Source organism: Thalassophryne amazonica, chromosome 15 (assembly GCF_902500255.1).
Source record: "Thalassophryne amazonica chromosome 15, fThaAma1.1, whole genome shotgun sequence".
In the NCBI taxonomy this organism is placed as follows: Eukaryota; Metazoa; Chordata; class Actinopteri; order Batrachoidiformes; family Batrachoididae; genus Thalassophryne; species Thalassophryne amazonica.
Window position 1 is genome coordinate 30,125,571 of NC_047117.1, and position 21,151 is coordinate 30,146,721.

The following is a 21,151-nucleotide window of genomic DNA, read 5'->3' on the forward strand; positions in this document are numbered from 1 at the left end:
TGACATGATCAGAATGTGTAAAAAGAGTATAATTTTCTTAGGTTTCTCATTTAGAGACCAAAGAAAATTGTTAATAAGTTATATTTAAGTTGTGCTTCATTGTTTTCAATGTAATATAATCCATATTAAATAACACACACAACATGTACACACTAGAGGTGGGCGATACCGGGAATTTTGGTATTGATCCGATACCAAGTAAATACAGGCCCAGTATCGCCGCTATCAATACCGATACCAATACTTTTTCATATTTAAGCTTCATAGATTCAAAAGACCTAGGATAGAATTTCACCAAACATTGTACTTGACAACAAAATACTTTATTATCACAAAACAGTTTTGTTTAAAAAATATCACTCAACACAACTTAAAACAAAATCTCCTGAAGTAGAGGGCTGACAAACCACAATATAAGGGTGCGCTGCTCTGTGTTGTGTGACACAGTGCAGCGCTGCTCTTACAGACAGAGAGTAGACTTTGATGGATCTGTGTGCGCAGCAGTCAGTGCGTGTGGAGAGAAAAAAAGCTTGAGTATCGATCTTTTTACACGAGGATCATTCAATATTAATACCAGCATTGGTATCGATATTATCGATATTAGGATCGATCCGCCCACATCTCGTACACACGTACATACATGGTGTAATAATATAGGAGCCGACATTCCTGTTGGGATCTGTGCAGCTGCAATCAAGAAGGCAGCAAACTAAGTTCTTCAAAGTACATATGGGTTGTCTGTGTGTGTGTTTGGGTGGGGTGATGGGGGGGGGGGGGGGTGTTATAGTTGTTGGGGAAACACATGAGTTTAGGAATAAACCCAAAGAAGGACATAAGCTCCAAAGAAGGACATAAGCTGTGAGAAATCTAACAGTCAGTCCTGGTCGGTAATCAAAGTGCCCCAAAGGCATCGGATTTCTGCCGGCTCACCTCAGGATGGTCGTCTGATCCACTGCATGAAAAGACACAGACATGGGGGGTTGGGGGGGGGGGGGGGGGGGGTTGCAGAAAGTGAGAGAAACACAGAGAGGGAGGGAAAGTGATTCCCACAACAGATACCACTATCTCACAGGGTTTAAGGGCCCCCTTTCTCTTTACCCCTCACCCCTACCCTCTTCACTAATAATGCCAAAACTTGGCAGCCAAACCAGCACACGAGCAACAGTTTCCCATCAGAAAGCGGCAGCTATCCTACTGCCTTGGCACCAGAGATGTCTGAAGAATGGCGGGCACTGTAAGACTGGAGAACACATGAATGCAGTTTAAAGACAAACAACAAAAAAGAAAATACCTTTTGTTGTCTCGGAACGAGTCTTGTGAGCGCACATCCGTGTACCAACACACTGCGCATAACGTTACAAATAGGCCCATTGAGGATGTGTTTTCCACCTACACACACGTGCTGAGATCGAACGGGTTTGACAAAATGGGGCGAGGTCCGACTTTAAAACTATAAAATGTAACTGTTTTTTGTTTCTTTGCATGAGACTGTTTCATTGTTGCCCCCCCGCCCCGCTGCCGAGGGATGAAGGCTTCACCTTTCTGCTCTTGGCACAACCCGCGATGTGCTCACTAGCAATCCAACCCAAATACCGTCAGATTATGCAAATCCATGGAGATGTGCTATTCAACACCACTTCTATTTAGAACTCAGATATGTGAGCCAAAAAATGAATAGAGCGATAAAAGAGGCAGTGTTTTAGACGAAGGAGACAAGGGAAGGGTCAAAGATATCTCTGAAATAAATGAAAACATAATGAAACCTGTACAGAATCTCCAACCGTGCACCAGCAGTGCGCCATGCCCTCTGGCTGCTTCTTCTTTTTCTGTAACTTTTAAGAAATAAAAAGTTCATCTTGTGTGTGCCTTCTCTTCCACTGATCTGAGAAACATGGAGTCAAAGAACAGATGCAGCATGGGAACAGCCCTACAGGCGTGCAGCAGCCTGTAGACAAGAGCTGGCTTCTCTCTCAAAAAGTTAAAAGGGAGCAAAATTGGGCTAAACTCTTTGTTATTCATGGGAAGAAAAAAGAAAAAAAGCAAGCTTGTTAACTTGGACAATTAAGGCATCATTTGCCAAGAGAAAGTGCGGCTCTCTGTTCGTTATTGTTTTAGGGTACAAAAGGTTGAAAAAGCACGTTGGGTCCTGCAAGTTTCATGAGGGTGGATTTACTTATTGTGTGTGTCGCAACAACGGGGACTTTTGTCACACACGCAGACAGTGTGACATCGGAAATTCTCGAGATAAATCAAATAATTTTTCATGGTAGTTAGACAAAGAGTGCTATGCATCCCCAGTTCCTGTGAGCATTTCTAAAAGGGGTGACAAATACCATAGCATGTGAGTAATTTCACATGACACTTCCAGTAGAATGTCACATTTTATGATTTGAGGTCTTTTTGTTTGAGGTTTCACCCATTCACGGACAACATCAATAAATTATTCATATTTAGTTGAATATGTTAAAGTTGAACTCCAACAGAGATGTTTACCAAATGCTGCATTCCATATTTAAAGCTACAGTGTATAGGATCTAGTGTCATCTAGTGGTGAAGTTGTAGATTGCATTATGCCATGAACTGTCAGGATATGGTTTCACCTCACATTTTTTTGCTCTCTTGCCTTCTCTTGTGATAAGGAACATGTTTCAAACCTGGTACAAAAACACCTTTGGTCTCAATGTATAGTTTTCCCTTCCATGGCAACTGTACAGGGAAGGCTGGGAAGGGAGGAGGGTGGTGTGAATTTCTTTCCAACTTCTTAGTATAAGACATTTTAAGCCACAAAGGTATGCATAACTTTGAATGACAGTTAGCCCGTGCTCCAACTCAGAGCCTTGGCCACTCAGGATAGAGGTCATATAGCTGTGGTTGCTAGCTGTTGCAGATGACTTTTGAGTATTTTATTACAAATATGTCATAATGTGGCTTGTTGTGTGGTTAATTCACACAAGTCATCTATTTTATTTGCACTGTATTTTCTCCCACTTGGACACATCTTGAGCTCTTTTGATGATGTCTCATATCATTGTTATGCAGATGACATACTCCTTTACCTCACAAAATGTTACTTAAGTTATCCATCCTTCAAACCTGCACTAATGTCATAAACAAACAAAAAAAACAAATCTGGATGGCAAAAATTTAAATTCTTGTTAATACCCCTGATGAGTTTGTTCCCTCAGTGGTTACGAACCATGGCTCTCTGTCTTCTTCTGTTCACTCAGAAATATTATAATGTATCAGAAATCTGGGTGTTACATTTGACCAGGCTCTCAGTTTGACACACGTTACCCATCTTGTGCAATCTTGCTTCTTCCATTGATGGGTCATTGCCCACCTTAGAAACAATTGTGTCTCAAGCTGAGCTGGAAATGATCGATGCTTTTATTTCATCACATCTTGTCATTCGTGGTTCCCTAGCCTCAGTAAGTCTTCTCTACATTGCTTACAAATGGTCTAGAATGCGGCTGCAAGGCTTCTTACAAGGTCTCACGGAACACCCATTCTGTCCTCTTTGCATTCGCTCCCTATTCAGTTCAGACTACAGTTTAAAATATTGGTGCTGACTATTAGAGCTCTGTATGGTCAAATGCCACTCTATATCAGTGAACTCTTGTACCCTTATGCAACAAGCATGTCTCTGAGGTCCAGAACCTGTTGGTTGTACCTGGGTCAAGACTGAAGACCAAAGGAGACTGTGCTTTTGAGGTTATGGCTCCCAAACTGTGGAATGCACTGCCACTCTGTCTACGTTCTGTGGACTCTGCTTGCTTTTAAGTAGTTTTGTTACTGTTTTAAATTTCTGTGTTTCTATTTTATTTTTTCACTGTAAAGCTCTTTGTGATTTTGTCTTGAAAGGCACTATACAAATAAATTTTACTTATTACTTACTAATTCACCTAGCATGTTATTTAACATGTTTGTGCTGCAGTATTTGTGTCAACTGAAACTATTGTTTGATTTAATTTTGGATGTTAACTGCATTAGGACTTTTAGCAGTTCTTGATAGCTTTATGATGTTAAGTCCAGTTAATCTACAATTACTGAAGAAATAAGTAGTTCAGAATTTTTAATGCCCACACTAAAGCAAACCAGTATGAGAACTACTGGTCAGTCCACTAAATATGGTTTGACAACCCAAACAGAGGTTAACATAGTATCTTAGCTTGTCATAACTTTTAAGATGGCAGGCATGTTTGGACTTCATTTGTCCCACACAGGTTTTCGATCAGGCTCCACTTTATCCAAATATGGGTTAGTCATGATGTAGACAGCATAAGCACTGACAACATGGTGACACCCAGAGCTGCAATTTTTGGGCTGCAAAATGGGTTTCTATAAAAAAAAAAAAAAAAAAAAAAAAAAAAAAAAAAAAAAAAAAAACTATGGGTGAGATCACAGGTGGTTTGCCAAATGTACTGTACAGTCTATGGCAAGGGTATTCAAGTCGTTCCAGAAAGGGCAAAGAGGGTGCACGTTTTCTTTGCAACCACGCGCTCCAACAGGTGACATCACTGATTAACTGATTCCATCTGCTCAAAGTGATGTTAATCAGGCATTAGTTGTATTAAGTTGTATGAACATAACCCCTTAAGCCCTAGAGCCTATTTCACCAAAATCACATACCCATACATTATGATTTATTTCTCAGCTTGTACAAGGTCAAAAATGCACACTAAGAAATAAAATGTTGAATTTAATTGATAAAGTTAAGGTAACTTTTTCTACATAACTGTCAATTAAGTGCAACACAATATTGGGATTTAATTAATAATGTTTCATTTGATTTAGTTAATGTCAATGATAATGTTTTGCACTTAATGTTATGTGGAAAAAGTTACCTTAATTAAATTCAACATTTTTGTTGTGAAAGTGACGTGGCACGGACCCACAACAGGGGGCGTTAATGAACGGACAATGGATAAGCCAAAAAGTAATTTAATGTTGTGAATCGCACAACAACGTACAGACAATAACAATATGGTGACTGTCAATCATACACCAGGTGACGTGTGGGCAGGCTCGACGATAGACGCCTGGAGAGAGAAGAGCTGGATCCCCACACAGCTTCCACCACCAACGGAGCTGAAGAACACCGGAGCCGCCAAACCCTGCGCCCCAGGTGGCCGCTGTCTTCAGCAGTCAGACCCGGTACTGCTGGCAGAGAACAGAGACAGTCCAGATGAGTGTGAGTTCGCACACTCAGTAATCCACAGTCTGTCTTAAGTAAAGGAGGGAAAAACGCCACCTCCAATCACACACACTCGTGCAGCTCCTGGTCAACCACTTATCTGAGTTGGGGTGTGAGGCGAAGCCGTCGCTGTCACACCAAACGCCAATCCTCCAGATAAGGCAACACTCCAGGAAAACAGCTGCAACAGAAGTTCAGATTATTACACAACGTATGTGTCAGCAGAGAATTTACCTGAATGGTAGTTGATTTCTCGGCGAGGAGGTGGAGTTGCAGTCCGGTCTTTGTAGTGGTGGTGATGGGTGACAGCTTGTGTTGATTGATGACAGCTGTCACCTCCAGCAAAGCCGACGCCCTCTCGTGCTTGAAGCCCGCACTTCAAGCAGGGCGCCATCTTGTGGTGGTGGGCCAGCAGTACCTCCTCTTCAGCGGCCCAAACAACAATTTTATGCCTAAAAGTGTATGTTTCATTTCTAAGAGTGCAAATGTTTGAATCAGCTAAAAGACAGGTCCTAGGGGATGTTGTGGATGCAAAAAAATTGAAAGTAAATAATACTTGGGAGGGGTAAATTAGGTTTTTCCCCAAAAAATGAATTTTGATATATGTCTTTATTTGCTTGGCATTTTAGCTGTGATTAGTTCATATGTGATTGAAGTGGATACTTTTGTAGAGGAGACTTTGCTTGACATTTTGTTGTTGGTGTCAGCATTGGTTAGTTATGAGTGTTCAGATGGTCCAAAACAGGGCAAGTCCCCAAATTTGGGGACTTTGGGTTTAAGAGGTTTGTACTTACGAACATAAGTGGAAACAACTTAATTCATTCAGGTTTTACCAATTATAATGCTTTTTTAAAAGTTGGTTCAATTATTCTCTTTTTTCAGTGTACTAAAGGTATACATGGAAACAAAAGGCATAAATGGTGTATAAAAAATCAGACTTATACACACATCTGCAAGCAAAATAATCTTACACACTACTCTGAATTGTGTGCATGTTCATTTGCCTCATATCCGGCCCTCTACATGCCTTCATTCAACCACAAATGATCAATGTAATGATAAAATTTGAGAAACAATAATATGGGTCCATTTTTAATCTAAATATGCAGCAGGGAAACAATTTCTGTCAGTGATGGGAATAATCCAGTCATGCTCATGTTATGGGTGTGCATTAATTTGGGTTATTGAACTGTAGCATTGGGTGGGTTTAGACAGGTTGACAGGAAGGTCAGTGCTGATGAAACATTTGGTGTGGGGTGTGATAGTCTGACTCACCAGCCTATATTATTCACACCCGTGTGAGAGTGAGTGGGATGGAAGAATGTGATTTGTTGTGGACAGATGGTAGAATGCTATAATGTGGAGGATACTGAGGACGCAGGTGCAACATTCTGAGAGGAAGACACTGAGATTTATGTGCAACATAATTGATTTTTTTTTTTGCACCTGTTTTACATCTTTTCAAAAAAACCCAAGCTGTCTAAGTGGAGTGCGGCCTGGCTGCTGGACTGAAGTAGATGCTGAGGAGTGTGGCCAGACAGAGAGAGCTGGTCATGGTGATGACAAGAGGAACTGGCAGTAAGTTCGACATACACACACTCTATCCCCACCAACAAAATGGTGAGACCTACTCAGTTCAGCTAAACAGCAGGTCGATCTCACGTTAAACACATGGATATGCAAACATTTTGCCATCAAATTTGTTTTCATAAATCACAACGTACTAGTGCAGTGCCCATAGATTTCTCATGGATGGTCGTATGAGGCTGTGTTTGAAGGTGGGATGTACAAAGAGGTGGACTTTGTTATATTATATTATTATTTGAATATAGTATTTCATATTTTTTTAATCTGTTTTATTATGAATTATATGAAAACAAAAGGATTCCTATTAAACAGGTTATTGGAAGAGAGTCAGACAAAATTAAACAGAACATTTAGAATATTTGAAACAGCAAATCCTCAGTACACTTCCAGAACACAATTTATTTAAAGTTGAACTCACAGCAAATATAAGATTTTATTCAGCTTATGTACTTACTGAAACGTTGCACAAATTGTGGGAAATTTGTTGATGTTATCAAAAAAAGGATTTTAGCACGTCTCCTCAGTGTTGTCAAGTTAAACTCAGTTGCAAGGAACACTGGCAGCATGCCTTTCACAGTAGAAGTATTTGTTTAGATGCTGGCATTAAACGTTTTATTGTGAAATGGTGCAAGCAACATGAACTATCTAATGTTGGTTGACTTTGCTACCAGTAATGTCAGTGAGCCGTCATCTTGGAAGTATGAATGTTACAATGTTAATCAAAATAAAGGTTCTGAAAATTAATGTCAAATATTTTCATAATAAAGGATGCACATCATATTCGAAAACGTAGGTCGACCTGACAAACAGTCAGAGAGATATGTGAGCCACACACACACACACACACACACACACACACACACACACACACACACACACACACACACACACACACACACACACACACACACACACACACACACACACACACACACACACACACACACACACACAGATGCTTCAGTGCTTTATAGATACATGTATTAAAATTGTCACGTGCATCTTTTAGGTTCAATTTCAATTTATTCAATTTATAAAGCACCAACTCACGACAGCGTCGCTCCATAGCACTTCACACAAAACAACTCAAAAACAGTTTAAAATGGATTTAAAAAACAAAAATTAAAAAGCACAATTAAAAGATAAAAAACACAATAAAGGAGTAAAAATTAAAAGAATTAAAAAGGATGCTAAAACAATATGCTAACCATATTATCGGCGGCCTGCTGGCGATTCCAACTCTCTTTTGGTCAACGTCCACTTGCTGGATAACAAACTGGACTTACGTCTGAGGCTGAGTGCTTCCACAGAGATGAGGAACTGTGCCATTCTTTGTCTCACGGAGACCTGGCTTAATAATAACATGCCAGACACAGCCTTCCAGATCGACGGACTGCAGCTTTTCCGAGCGGACTGCGACCACAACATGGGAAGGAGGACTGTGTGTGTACATTAAAGAAGGTTGATGTACAAATTGTGGGCTGGTTAAAAGCTATTGCTTTGAGGCTAGACAAATCATGAGTGTGTGGTGCAGACCTCAATATTTTCCTCGTTAGTTCTGTGCAGTGTTCGTCATCATCATTTACATCCCATTTGGGTGCTAACACCAGCGATGCGCTGAAGGAGCTAAATGACATCATTAGCTCGCTGCAAACAAAGCACCCGGAAGTGTTTTACGTGGTTGCAGGGGATGTTAATCACGTGAAACTGACGGACACTCTGCCCAGTTTTTATCAGCATGTCACCTTTCCCACACGGGGAGACAACACTTTGGACTGTGTGTACACAAACATTGGTGGAGCATACAGAGCTCTCCCCTGCCCCCATCTTGGCTTCTCTGACCACATCTCCATCCTGCTGGTGCCAGCGTATCGCCCGCTGCTGAGGCGGACCAGGCCAATAAAGAGGGCAGTCACCGTGTGGCCCAAAGATGCAGCCTCTGTGCTCCAGGACTGTTTGCATGCATGCACAGACTGGCAGGTCTTCAGGGAGGCAGCTATGTGTGAGGGAGAGGTGGACCTGGAGGAATACACCTCCTCCGTCCTCAGCTCCATCTCCAAATGCACTGATGATGTCACTTCCACCAGGACAGTAAGCTGCTACCCAAACCAGAAACCCTGGCTGAATGCTGAGATGAGAGCTCTGCTGAAAGCTAGGGACACTGTGTTCAGGGCAGGTGAGGCATCAGTGCTCACAGTGGCAAGAAAAGAGCTGAAGGCCAGCATCTTGAGGGCCAAGGCCACATACACCCAGAAAATCCAGGATCACTTTACCACCAACAACCCCCGGCGCATGTGGCAGGGCATAAAGTGCATCACGGATTACAACATCAGGGATGCACAATGCCCAAGGGACCCCTCTCTGCCAAACGCACTCAACAGGTTCTTCGCCCGCTTCGAGGACCGGGACATGCTCCCCCCAGCACCAGACTCACACCACTTCCTGGTGACACACCCCTCAGTGTGACTGCAGCAGATGTAAGGAAGACCCTCCAGAAGATTAACCCCCGGAAAGCTGCAAGCCCCTTTCCAGACAACATTCCAGGGCGGGTACTGAAAGACTGCGCATACCAGCTGTCTGAGGTGCTGACAGACATCTTTGACACATCGCAGACTCTGGCATCCGTCCCCAGCTGAAAGACTGCCACAATTGTCCCCGTCCCCATGTGCTCCACAGTGAGAGGCCTGAATGACTACCGGCCTATAGCTCTAACCCTGGTAGTTATGAAGTGCTTCAAGAGGCTGGTCATGACCCACATCAAAGACTCCATCAACGTCACTGTAGACCCCCACCAGTATGCCTACAAAAGGAACTACTCCACTAATGATGCCATCTCATTGGTTATTCACACAGCCCTCACCCATTGGAGAGCAATCAATCAATCAATCAATTTTTTTTTTATATAGCGCCAAATCACAACAAACAGTTGCCCCAAGGCGCCTTATATTGTAAGGCAAGGCCATACAATAATTATGTAAAACCCCAACGGTCAAAACGACCGACCCCCTGTGAGCAAGCACTTGGCTACAGTGGGAAGGAAAAACTCCCTTTTAACAGGAAGAAACCTCCAGCAGAACCAGGCTCAGGGAGGGGCAGTCTTCTGCTGGGACTGGTTGGGGCTGAGGGAGAGAACCAGGAAAAATACATGCTGTGGAGGGGAGCAGAGATCAATCACTAATGATTAAATGCAGAGTGGTGCATACAGAGCAAAAGAGAAAGAAACAGTGCATCGTGGGAACCTCCCAGCAGTCTACGTCTATAGCAGCATAACTAAGGGATGGTTCAGGGTCACCTGATCCAGCCCTAACTATAAGCTTTAGCAAAAAGGAAAGTTTTAAGGCTAATCTTAAAAGTAGAGAGGGTGTCTGTCTCCCTGATCTGAATTGGGAGCTGGTTCCACAGGAGAGGAGCCTGAAAGCTGAAGGCTCTGCCTCCCATTCTACTCTTACAAACCCTAGGAACTACAAGTAAGCCTGCAGTCTGAGAGCGAAGCGCTCTATTGGGGTGATATGGTACTACGAGGTCCCTAAGATAAGATGGGACCTGATTACTCAAAACCTTATAAGTAAGAAGAAGAATTTTAAATTCTATTCTAGAGTTAACAGGAAGCCAATGAAGAGAGGCCAATATGGGTGAGATATGCTCTCTCCTTCTAGTCCCCGTTAGTACTCTAGCTGGAGCATTTTGAATTAACTGAAGGCTTTTCAGGGAACTTTTAGGACAACCTGATAATAATGAATTACAATAGTCCAGCCTAGAGGAAATAAATGCATGAATTAGTTTTTCAGCATCACTCTGAGACAAGACCTTTCTAATTTTAGAGATATTGCGTAAATGCAAAAAAGCAGTCCTACATATTTGATTAATATGCGCTTTGAATGACATATCCTGATCAAAAATGACTCCAAGATTTCTCACAGTATTACTAGAGGTCAGGGTAATGCCATCCAGAGTAAGGATCTGATTAGACACCATGTTTCTAAGATTTGTGGGGCCAAGTACAATAACTTCAGTTTTATCTGAGTTTAAAAGCAGGAAATTAGAGGTCATCCATGTCTTTATGTCTGTAAGACAATCCTGCAGTTTAGCTAATTGGTGTGTGTCCTCTGGCTTCATGGATAGATAAAGCTGGGTATCATCTGCGTAACAATGAAAATTTAAACAATACCGTCTAATAATACTGCCTAAGGGAAGCATGTATAAAGTGAATAAAATTGGTCCTAGCACAGAACCTTGTGGAACTCCATAATTAACTTTAGTCTGTGAAGAAGATTCCCCATTTACATGAACAAATTGTAATCTATTAGACAAATATGATTCAAACCACCGCAGCGCAGTGCCTTTAATACCTATGGCATGTTCTAATCTCTGTAATAAAATTTTATGGTCAACAGTATCAAAAGCAGCACTGAGGTCTAACAGAACAAGCACAGAGATGAGTCCACTGTCCGAGGCCATAAGAAGATCATTTGTAACCTTCACTAATGCTGTTTCTGTACTATGATGAATTCTAAAACCTGACTGAAACTCTTCAAATAGACCATTCCTCTGCAGATGATCAGTTAGCTGTTTTACAACTACCCTTTCAAGAATTTTTGAGAGAAAAGGAAGGTTGGAGATTGGCCTATAATTAGCTAAGACAGCTGGGTCAAGTGATGGCTTTTTAAGTAATGGTTTAATTACTGCCACCTTAAAAGCCTGTGGTACATAGCCAACTAACAAAGATAGATTGATCATATTTAAGATCGAAGCATTAAATAATGGTAGGGCTTCCTTGAGCAGCCTGGTAGGAATGGGGTCTAATAAACATGTTGATGGTTTGGATGAAGTAACTAATGAAAATAACTCAGACAGAACAATCGGAGAGAAAGAGTCTAACCAAATACCGGCATCACTGAAAGCAGCCAAAGATAACGATACATCTTTGGGATGGTTATGAGTAATTTTTTCTCTAATAGTTAAAATTTTGTTAGCAAAGAAAGTCATGAAGTCATTACTAGTTAAAGTTAATGGAATACTCAGCTCAATAGAGCTCTGACTCTTGTCAGCCTGGCTACAGTGCTGAAAAGAAACCTGGGGTTGTTCTTATTTTCTTCAATTAGTGATGAGTAGAAAGATGTCCTAGCTTTACGGAGGGCTTTTTTTATAGAGCAACAGACTCTTTTTCCAGGCTAAGTGAAGATCTTCTAAATTAGTGAGACGCCATTTCCTCTCCAACTTACGGGTTATCTGCTTTAAGCTACGAGTTTGTGTAAAGAACTCATACATCTGCCTGCTCTTCCTGGACTTTTCCTCCGCCTTTAATACCATCATCCCATAAACCCTGGTGCAGAAGCTCTCCGCCCTTGGTCTGAGCTCCACACTGGGCAACTGGGTCCTGGACTTCCTGACCAACCGACCACAGACTGTAAGGATCCACAACACCATCTCCTCTTCCATCACCCTCAGCACTTAGCTCGCCCCAGGGCTGTGTGGTGAGCTCCTCCTGTTCACTCTGCTAACATAGGACTGCTCAGAGAGACATGCCAGCTGTCATATAGTGAAGTTTGTGGATGACACAGCAGTAATGGGATGCATCAAGGACAATGATGAGTCCATATACAGAGAGGAGGTGGAACATGTGGTGCAGTGGTACAGAGATAACAATCTCTGCATCAACATGAAGAAGACCAAGGAAATGGTGGTGGATTTTAGGAGGAACAAGTGCCCTCCCCCTCCCTGCACATCAGAGGAGCAGCTGTGGAAGTGGTCTCCAGCTTCAGGTACCTAGGTGTGCATATATCCAGTGACCTCATCTGGGGTGCCAACACCTCCCGTTTGATCAGGAAGGCCCACCAGTGCCTCTACTTCCTCAGGAAGCTGTAGAGAGCTGGACTTGGGAACTCCATTCTGAGGGGCTTCTATCATTGTGCAGTGGAAAGCATCCTCTGCACCTGCATCACTGTGTGGGACGGCACCTGCACGGCTACTGAGAGGGGAGCTCTGCAGAGGGTGGTAAAGGCTGCACAGAGGACTGTAGGGAGCAGCCTTCACACCATCTCAGATCTCTACTCATCATGGTGCAGGGGAAGGGCTCTCTGCATTCTGAGGGACTCCTTCCATCCCTCACACAGTCTGTATCAGCCCCTCCCCCCAGGCAGGTGGCTCAGGAGCATTCAGAGTAGAACTAACAGGCTCAGAAACAGCTTCTTCCCTGAGGCTGTCAGATTGTTGTGCTCCACAGAACTTACACCATCACATACGGACTGCACTAAAAATACTTTAATTGCTTATGTGCAGTAATCTCCCCTGTGCAATATACATGCAATGTTGGTTTTCACTTAATTCCCAGTGCAATATTGTAGTCTACTAGCTGTTCACACTTATATTTGGTATTAAACATAGCTAATTTCTGCTTTTATTTTATTTTAATAGCTTACATTTATATCTATAGTTTTTAGATGGATTTTTAAAAATAACCGGGACCTGAATACTAATTTCGTACCATTAACATGTAAATGTGAGTTGGCATGACAAATAAAGTTCCTTAAATAGTACTAAGGAAAGAAATGTCTCAAGGTCCCACAGTCAACATCCCAGGACTGGGAAGGGAGGGAGGAAGGGGGGGGAGACGAGGAGCGAGGCTATCAGGAGTGTTCCTCGGGGGGAGGATTTTATCCCAGCGGCCTTGAAAGACAGCTGGTGTTTGGAAACCAAATAGATATCCAGATTAACAGACACCTGGCAGATTCCACAGTCTGAAACTTCAGAGTGGCGCCCAATACATCTGAATAGAGGAGAGATGTGGTCTTACATATGATCAAAGCGGTTTTTCAGTGCAGCCATTCTCCCCGAGATGGATTCCAACGTGCGGATGACACCCGCCGACTGAGCTGACACTGCCCTTTCAATCGAATCAATCATGTGGGGCAGCCTGGACGGGCCGATTAATGCCGCCTCCACCTTCTTAATTTTCCAGTAGACCAGTGCTGTGGCCACTCCACACAGCAGAAACCCAGTCACCACAGCTCCAAATAAGTAAACATCTTCAACGTCCTCCACAGACAATGTGTACAGGCACATGACTTGCCACCTCTGCCAGCTGTCCATCACGTAACCCGCCACATGTGTCCCGGCAGGACAGGTTGGATCCTCCGCTCCCGAGTGTCTTGTGGAAAAAATAGTATCAATTGCATTCAGAGACCACTAGATCAGATCCATTTTGCCGTTTTCCAGAGGAGCAGGGCTGGCAGCCTCACAGACAAAACACGCTAAGGGAGAGTGGAGGAGATGCGACCACCCTCGTCGGAGTCCCAAGCACCACAGACTTTTTCTTTGCCCTTGGAACACAAAGTAGGCCTGCATCGTGTGAGCACAAAGCCCGGACCAGTACGTAGGGTTTAATTAAATCAGCTAGGTAGGTTGGTGCCAGTCCATGAACAATTTTATAGGCTAATAGCAGATCCTTAAAAATTGATCTCACAGAGACAGCCAATGAAGAGATGCCAGAACAGGTGTAATGTGGTCAAATTTCTGCTTCATGTCAAAAGTCTGGCAGCAGCATTCTGAACCAATTGGAGACCCCTAATGCTGGACTGCAGTAACCCTGAAAATAGGAAACTGCAATAATCCAATATGGAAGAAACAAAAGCATAGATCAGGATGTCTACATCAGCCATGGACAGAATGGGATGAATCCTCACTATATTTTGCAGATGGAAGGCACCTTACGTAATACCCCTAATGTGAAAGCCAAAGGACAACACAGCATCAAAAATCACCCCAAGGTTCCTCACCTCGTCCATATGATGTATGACACACGAACCCAGGCCAAGTACTAGCTGGTCAAATTGATGTCGATATCTTGCTGGACCAAGAACCATCATTTCAGTCTTATCAGAGTTTAAAAGTAAGACGTTACTAGACATCCAGCTTCTCACTGAAAACTCTAGTGTTTTTATGGAAATGAGATTACACGCAGTTATCGGCATGTACAATTGAGTATCATCAGCATAGCAATGAAAGGCAATCCCAAAACGCTGCAGTATATGCCCAAGGTGTGCTATATAAAGGGAGTAAAGACAGATCCCTGTGAAACCCCAAATTTCATATCACTAAGGTTAGAGGTAGTGTTCTGTTTTGTGCGTGTGCAATGGTTATAAATGAAACCACAGAACTGTAACTTCTGGCTATGTGAAACCGTGTGAAGGGTCTGATTAGCATCCTGCTGTTCATTCATTCATTTTCTGAACTTGCTTATTCCAAATAAGGGTCATGGAGGTGCTGGAGCCTATCCTAGGGGTGAGTGGGTGAGAGGCAGGGTGCACCCTGGACAGGCCACCCGTCTATCGCAGGGCCAATATACACACACACACACACACACACACACACACACACACACACACACACACACACACACACACACACACACACACACACACACACACACACACACACACACACACACACCTATGATCAATTCAGACACTCACCAGTTCAGTTAACCTTTATGTTTTTGGAGGTGTGTTTGTGTGTGTGCTGCAAAAAGATCCTGAAATGTGAAATCCGTAATGTGAATTGTAAAGTCCACTTTCCAGGATTGTTTGCTCTTTGCAAACGTATCTCTAAATGCCCTTGTAAGTTTGTTGTTTTTAACTCTTTTCTTTCACATTTCATCTCCAAGTCAAGATCTGCAGCCAAACTGGAACTCAAACTGCAAGTGAAAAAATTGGTGAGAAAATGTGTTCTTTTAGCTTGTGAGGCTGCATTCTGCAAACAAACTTAAAGCTTTATTCCAGGCATCTTTATAATGCTTCAGTGGCATGAGGAGAATATGAAAACTGACACTGTGAATTGGAAAAGTAAAATGGCAAGCTTTGGGCACTTTGAAAGTCTGTGTTTGATGCAGGCAGTCGCAGCTGAGGCACCTGATAAACTGGACGCCCCAGTCGTCTTTGCGCAGCCTTAAATAAAAGGCAACTAAAACCCAGAGGTGCTAATGTGCTCCGCGTGCGCTTGGCTGGACTCGTGAGGGCCGGTTGCAGCATGTTTGCCCAATAGACCGCCTTTTGTCCAGAAAGATGACGGCTGCTCCTCTGTGTCCAGGGCCAGCGGAGGGTCGGTGAGGGGGCAGCCAGGGCTGCGCAGGTCACCCTCTGAGGTCACGCGCCGAGTAACCAATCCTGCCAAAGAACTAAAGCAGTGATTAGATTGGCAGCAGTGCGGGTGAATGGCCTGTCGAAGACTTCATCTCAAGTGTGAGTGTGTGCGGCCAAGCGGAATCACTAATGGGGTCCAACAAGTTCCGATTCATGTGTGAAAACTAATTTTAGAACTGATTTAAAAGTGGAATTAAGATGTTTGAAGAAGTGAAGACATTCAGAGGAAAGCAACACTGAGACAATAACATTAACGTCCCTCGTTATGAAAAACAAATTGCTTAAAAGATTGTTTACAGTCTTCACAGCAGGTCATTTGGTCGTATGTCAGCACAGACTGTGGTGTGGGGCAAAGCGATCAAATCTCCAGTGACCTCACCATGACCTTCACAGTGGGGAACCCGTGTCCGACACCAAGAGCATGATGCAACACAACACAGACGGTGGAACATCCACATTATGATGTCAGTTTGAAGCAGTAGCACACACGCAATGCTGCTCAACCAGTGTAATGCTGCTTTATGTTTGTTAAAAGTACAACCCCAATTCCAATGAAGTTGGGACGTTGTGTAAAATGTAAATAAAAACAGAATACAATGATTTGCAAATCCTCTTCAACCTATATTCAATTGAATACACCACTAAGACAAGATTTTTAATATTCAAACCGATAAACTTTATTGATTTTGTGCAAATATTTGCTTGTTTTGAAATGGATGCCTGCAACACGTTTCAAAAAAGTTGGGACAGTGGTATGTTTACTACTGTGTTACATCACCTTTCCTTCTAACAACACTCAATAAGCATTTGGGAAATGAGGACACTAATTGTTGAAGCTTTGTAGGTGGAATTCTTTCCCATTCTTGCTTGAAGTACGCGTCAGTTGTTCAACAGTCCGGAGTCATATTTTGCGCTTCATAATGGGCCACACATTTTCAATGGGTGACAGGTCTGGACTGCAGGCAGACCAGTCTAGTACCCACATTCTTTTACTACAAAGCCACGCTGTTGTAACAGGTGCAGAATGTGGCTTGACATTGTCTTGCTGAAATAAGCAGGTACGTCCCTGAAAAAGACGTTGCTTGGATGACAGCATGTGTTGCTCCAAAACCTGGATGTACCTTTCAGCATTGTTGGTGCCATCACAGATGTGTAAGTTGCCCATGCTATGGGCATTAACACACCCCCCCATACCATCACAGATGCGGGCTTTTGAACTTTGCACTGGTAACAGTCTGGATGGTCTTTTTCCTCTTTTGCTCAGAGGACATGACATCCATGATTTCCAAAAACAATTTGAAATGTGGACTCATCAGACCACAGCACACTTTTCCACTTTGCGTCTGTCCATTTCAAATGAGCTCAGGCCCAGAGAAGGCGGCGGCGTTTCTGGATGTTGTTGATGTATGACTTTCGCTTTGCATAGTAGAGTTTTAACTTGCACTTGTAGATGTAGTGACAAACTGTGTTAACTGACAATGGTTTTCTGAAGTGTTCCTGAGCCCACACAGTAAGATCCTTTACACAATGATGTCGGTTTTTAATGCAGTGCCGCCTGAGGGATCAAAAGTCACGGGCATTCAATGTTGGTTTTCGGCCTTGCCGCTTATGTGTAGAAAGTTCTTCAGATTCTCTGAATCTTTTGATTATATTATGGACTGTAGCTGATGGAATCCCTAAATTCCTTGCAATTGAATGTTGAGAAACATTGTTCTTAAACTGTTGGACTATTTTTTCACACAGTTGTTCACAAAGTGGTGATCCTCACCCCATCTTTGCTTGTGAACGGCTGAGACTTTTGAGGATGCTCCTTTTATACCCAATCATGACACTAACAATTAGTATCCTCAGTTCCCAAATGCTTATTGAGTGTTGTTAGAAGGAAAGGTGATGTAACATAGTGGTAAATATACCACTGTCCCAGGTTTTTTGAAATGTGTTGCAGGCATCCATTTCAAAATGAGCAAATATTTCCACTAAAACAATAAAGTTTATCAGTTTGAACGTTAAATATCTTGTCTTTGTGGTGTATTCAATTGAATACAGGTTGAAGAGGATTTGCAAATCATTGGATTCTGTTTTTATTTACATTTCACACAATGTCCCAATTTCATTGGAATTGGGGTTGTAGTATGGTTGCCAATTTCAACATAAATGATCATGAATCACCTTTTTAACCAACTTTGGTCACATCGTCAGCCATAGTCTGAAAATAAACAACACTTATCAATTAATAACAGAAATAAAAATACTACTTCTTCTTATTTGCGTTTATCGACAGATTGCAAACCAGCTTTAGAGTGTATGGAATACTACCATTAATTATACTAAGTCAATACAATACAAAACATGAAACAATGAAAGGAAAAATAAAATAATCAAAATGTGCAACACTTACGAAAGAGCACAAGTTTGAGCATTTCAGCAACTATCATAGAGCACTTTTAAAAGACTGCACATGAGCAGTCTGTGAGTGTTGTATCTTATTTCTAGCCAAAAACCACAGTGTTGATTTGCTAATTCCAAAGGTGTGCTTACCTACATTTTTTTTTTAAGAAAAATGTTAATATTTTTATAACTTCTCCTAACGCAGGTGAAAATGGGTGCCTCTTGTCTTAATTTGGAAGTGTTGTGGACTTTATCAGAGACCATAAGGGAAGAAATGCAGTTTGAATTTTGGATATTCTGGTCCACCTGATGAAAAATGTCTAATTTGATCCAGTTATGCAGATGATATTAAAGCCCAGAGGTACACAAACAGAGAGACAAAAAGAAAGACAGAACAAGTTTCCATTTGTGGGAGACGACACCCACAGATATCTTTGGGAAGCGCAGTTTATTCCTCTCTCTTTTCTCTGTTCATCATAAGACAGGAGAGGAGAGAAAGGACATGAACAACGTGCACATTTTACACTGAAACTGTCATTGTTCTGCTCCTAATCTGGCCCACCATCTGAGAGGAGGGCTGCACTGAGAGCGGGGGGACGAGAGCCAACCCGGGCACAAGGAAGATGCGGGAGGGCAGGGCTGGTTTTTGGCTTTAAGCGCGGATCAGTTGGGAAGTGTAGAATGGATGTTTCTTTTTCTCTCTGGGGGGAACTTTGTATTTGACTGTTGTTTGTATCTGTCTTTCAGTGGGCTGATCCCCGTGGGCCCTGGTCGGAGAGATGCCTCGATACGTGTTTGTGAGGACCAGAGACTGTGTGTGCGTGTGTGAGACAGACTGATGGTGGGATCTACGCCTCTTCTTTCCTACAGCTGCAGCTCAGCGGATTAGTCGTCATCCACAAGGCAACATTACACAAGTCGCCTTTGAACAAAAGTCATGGATACTATTAATGATATGGTAATCCGTAATGGAGCTACCTCCCAGTAGCGATTATACTGACATGGGAAGAATGTCCAAGAGTCCTGGACACAACTACCCAAACAACACTGTGGCCATTGTTGGCTGGTCTGAGGCCTGCACCTACAGCCACGACGCACACATGCACACAGACTCGCCCCTGCTTCCTTCACACCCTTCCCTCCACCCTGATCACCCTATGAATAAAAATGAAAACCAAAAATGGGAAGAGAAAGAGTCAAAACAAAGTGTCTTGGCCTGGATCAGCCAGGGATTTCTCCTAACGTGGTTCCCACACACAGATTCAAACCGGATCCCTTGTCTGTCTCGCTGTCTCCCTATATGTGTGTGTGTGTATGTGTCTGTGTGTGTCTTCCTCAGCCAAGGAAGAAGACCACACAAATACACAAACACCAAATGATATCATGATTTATTCTGGGATGGTGGTGAGGATGTGGGTTGAGTTAGTGCTCGCCTTCATTGCTGGGATGGATGTCTGTGTGTGTGTGGGGGGGGATGTCAGTTAGGGAGGAGTCACTGTTTGCCTGGCTAAATGTTGTCTGCTGGACAGGCTGGATCACAGCAGGAGTGTTTAACCCTAAAATTTTACAATTTAGCCTTGGTTCTTTAACTCCACTAATCCACAGGGGTGGTTCTCCAGTTATTTTTCTGTTTCTTTAACTAGGTTATGTTGTGTGGGCCGCCAGAAGAGGAGGTACTGCTGGCCCACCACCAGAGGGCGCCCTGCCTGAAGTGCGGGCTTCAGGCACGAGAGGGCGCTGCCGCCATGGACACAGCCGGGGTTGACAGCTGTCACTCATCAACTCATGACAGCTGTCACCCATCTCCACTTCATCAATCCACTCCATAAAAGCCGGACGTCATCTCCACCTCACTGCCGAGATATCATCTACCTGTGAAGGTAATTTCTCTGCTGACTTAAACTTAAATAATAGTCTGAACTCTTTTGCAGCCGTTTTCCTGTGGTGTGCCTTATCAGCTGGATTGGTGTTTGGTGTGAACAGCGATGGCTATGCTTCACACCCAATCCAGATAAGTGGTTTAACAGGAGCTGCACGAGTGTGTGATTAGAGGTGGAGGTGACTTTCCACCTTCTGACTGTTTTGTTACTGGGTGTGCACACACCCACATCTCACTGTTTGTGCTCCTCACCAGCAGTACCAGATCTGACAGTCGGGGACGGTGATCACCTGGGAATTCAGGACTTGGCGGCTCCAGTATTCACCGGGTTCTGTGGCGGTGGAAATCGTGTGGTTCCGGCTCTTCTCAGGACAGACGTCTTCTATCCTCGAGCCTGCCCACACATCACCTTTGTGTATTGACTGCTATCAGATTCTGTGATTGTCTGTATAATCGTTGTGCACATTCACAACATTAAATTGTTACCTTTTGGCTCATCTATTGACCGTTCATTTGCGCCCCCTGTTGTGGGTCCGTGTCACTACACTTTCTCCAACAGGATATCTCGGCCAGCGTCATGGATCCCGAGGAGCGTCAACCATCTGTTGGACAGCCAATGGAAGAGCAGGGTGCACAGGCGTCGGCTGCAGGCGTGATTGGTGAGTTGCAGCACATCCTCACCGCCTTTACCGCTCGGATGGACCTGATGACCGAGCAACACATCATCCTTAATCGCAGGATGGAGGCTCTCACCGCGCAGGTGGAAGCGCGCGCTCAGGGCGCTGCTGCAGCTCCTCCTCCTGCCGACCCGGTGCCGAATATAGACATTCCACTGGTCATTCAACGAACCCCCCCACCATCCCCTGAAGCATACATAAGCCCCCCAGAGCCGTACGGAGGTTGTGTGGAGACGTGCGCGGACTTTCTTATGCAGTGTTCGCTCGTCTTTGCACAACGTCCCGTGAT

At 43.4% G+C, this 21,151-nt stretch overlaps 1 long non-coding RNA gene across 1 annotated transcript; it reads right to left on the reverse strand.

The window, feature by feature from the left end:
• Positions 1-2,964: 2,964 nt before the first annotated feature.
• On the reverse strand, positions 2,965-20,598 carry LOC117526487. The gene is made up of 3 exons (XR_004565304.1): positions 20,588-20,598; positions 9,352-9,358; positions 2,965-3,047 (listed from the first exon to the last, which is right to left on the reverse strand). It is a non-coding gene; the product is annotated as an uncharacterized LOC117526487 (long non-coding RNA).
• Between the last annotated feature and the right edge of the window lie 553 nt (positions 20,599-21,151).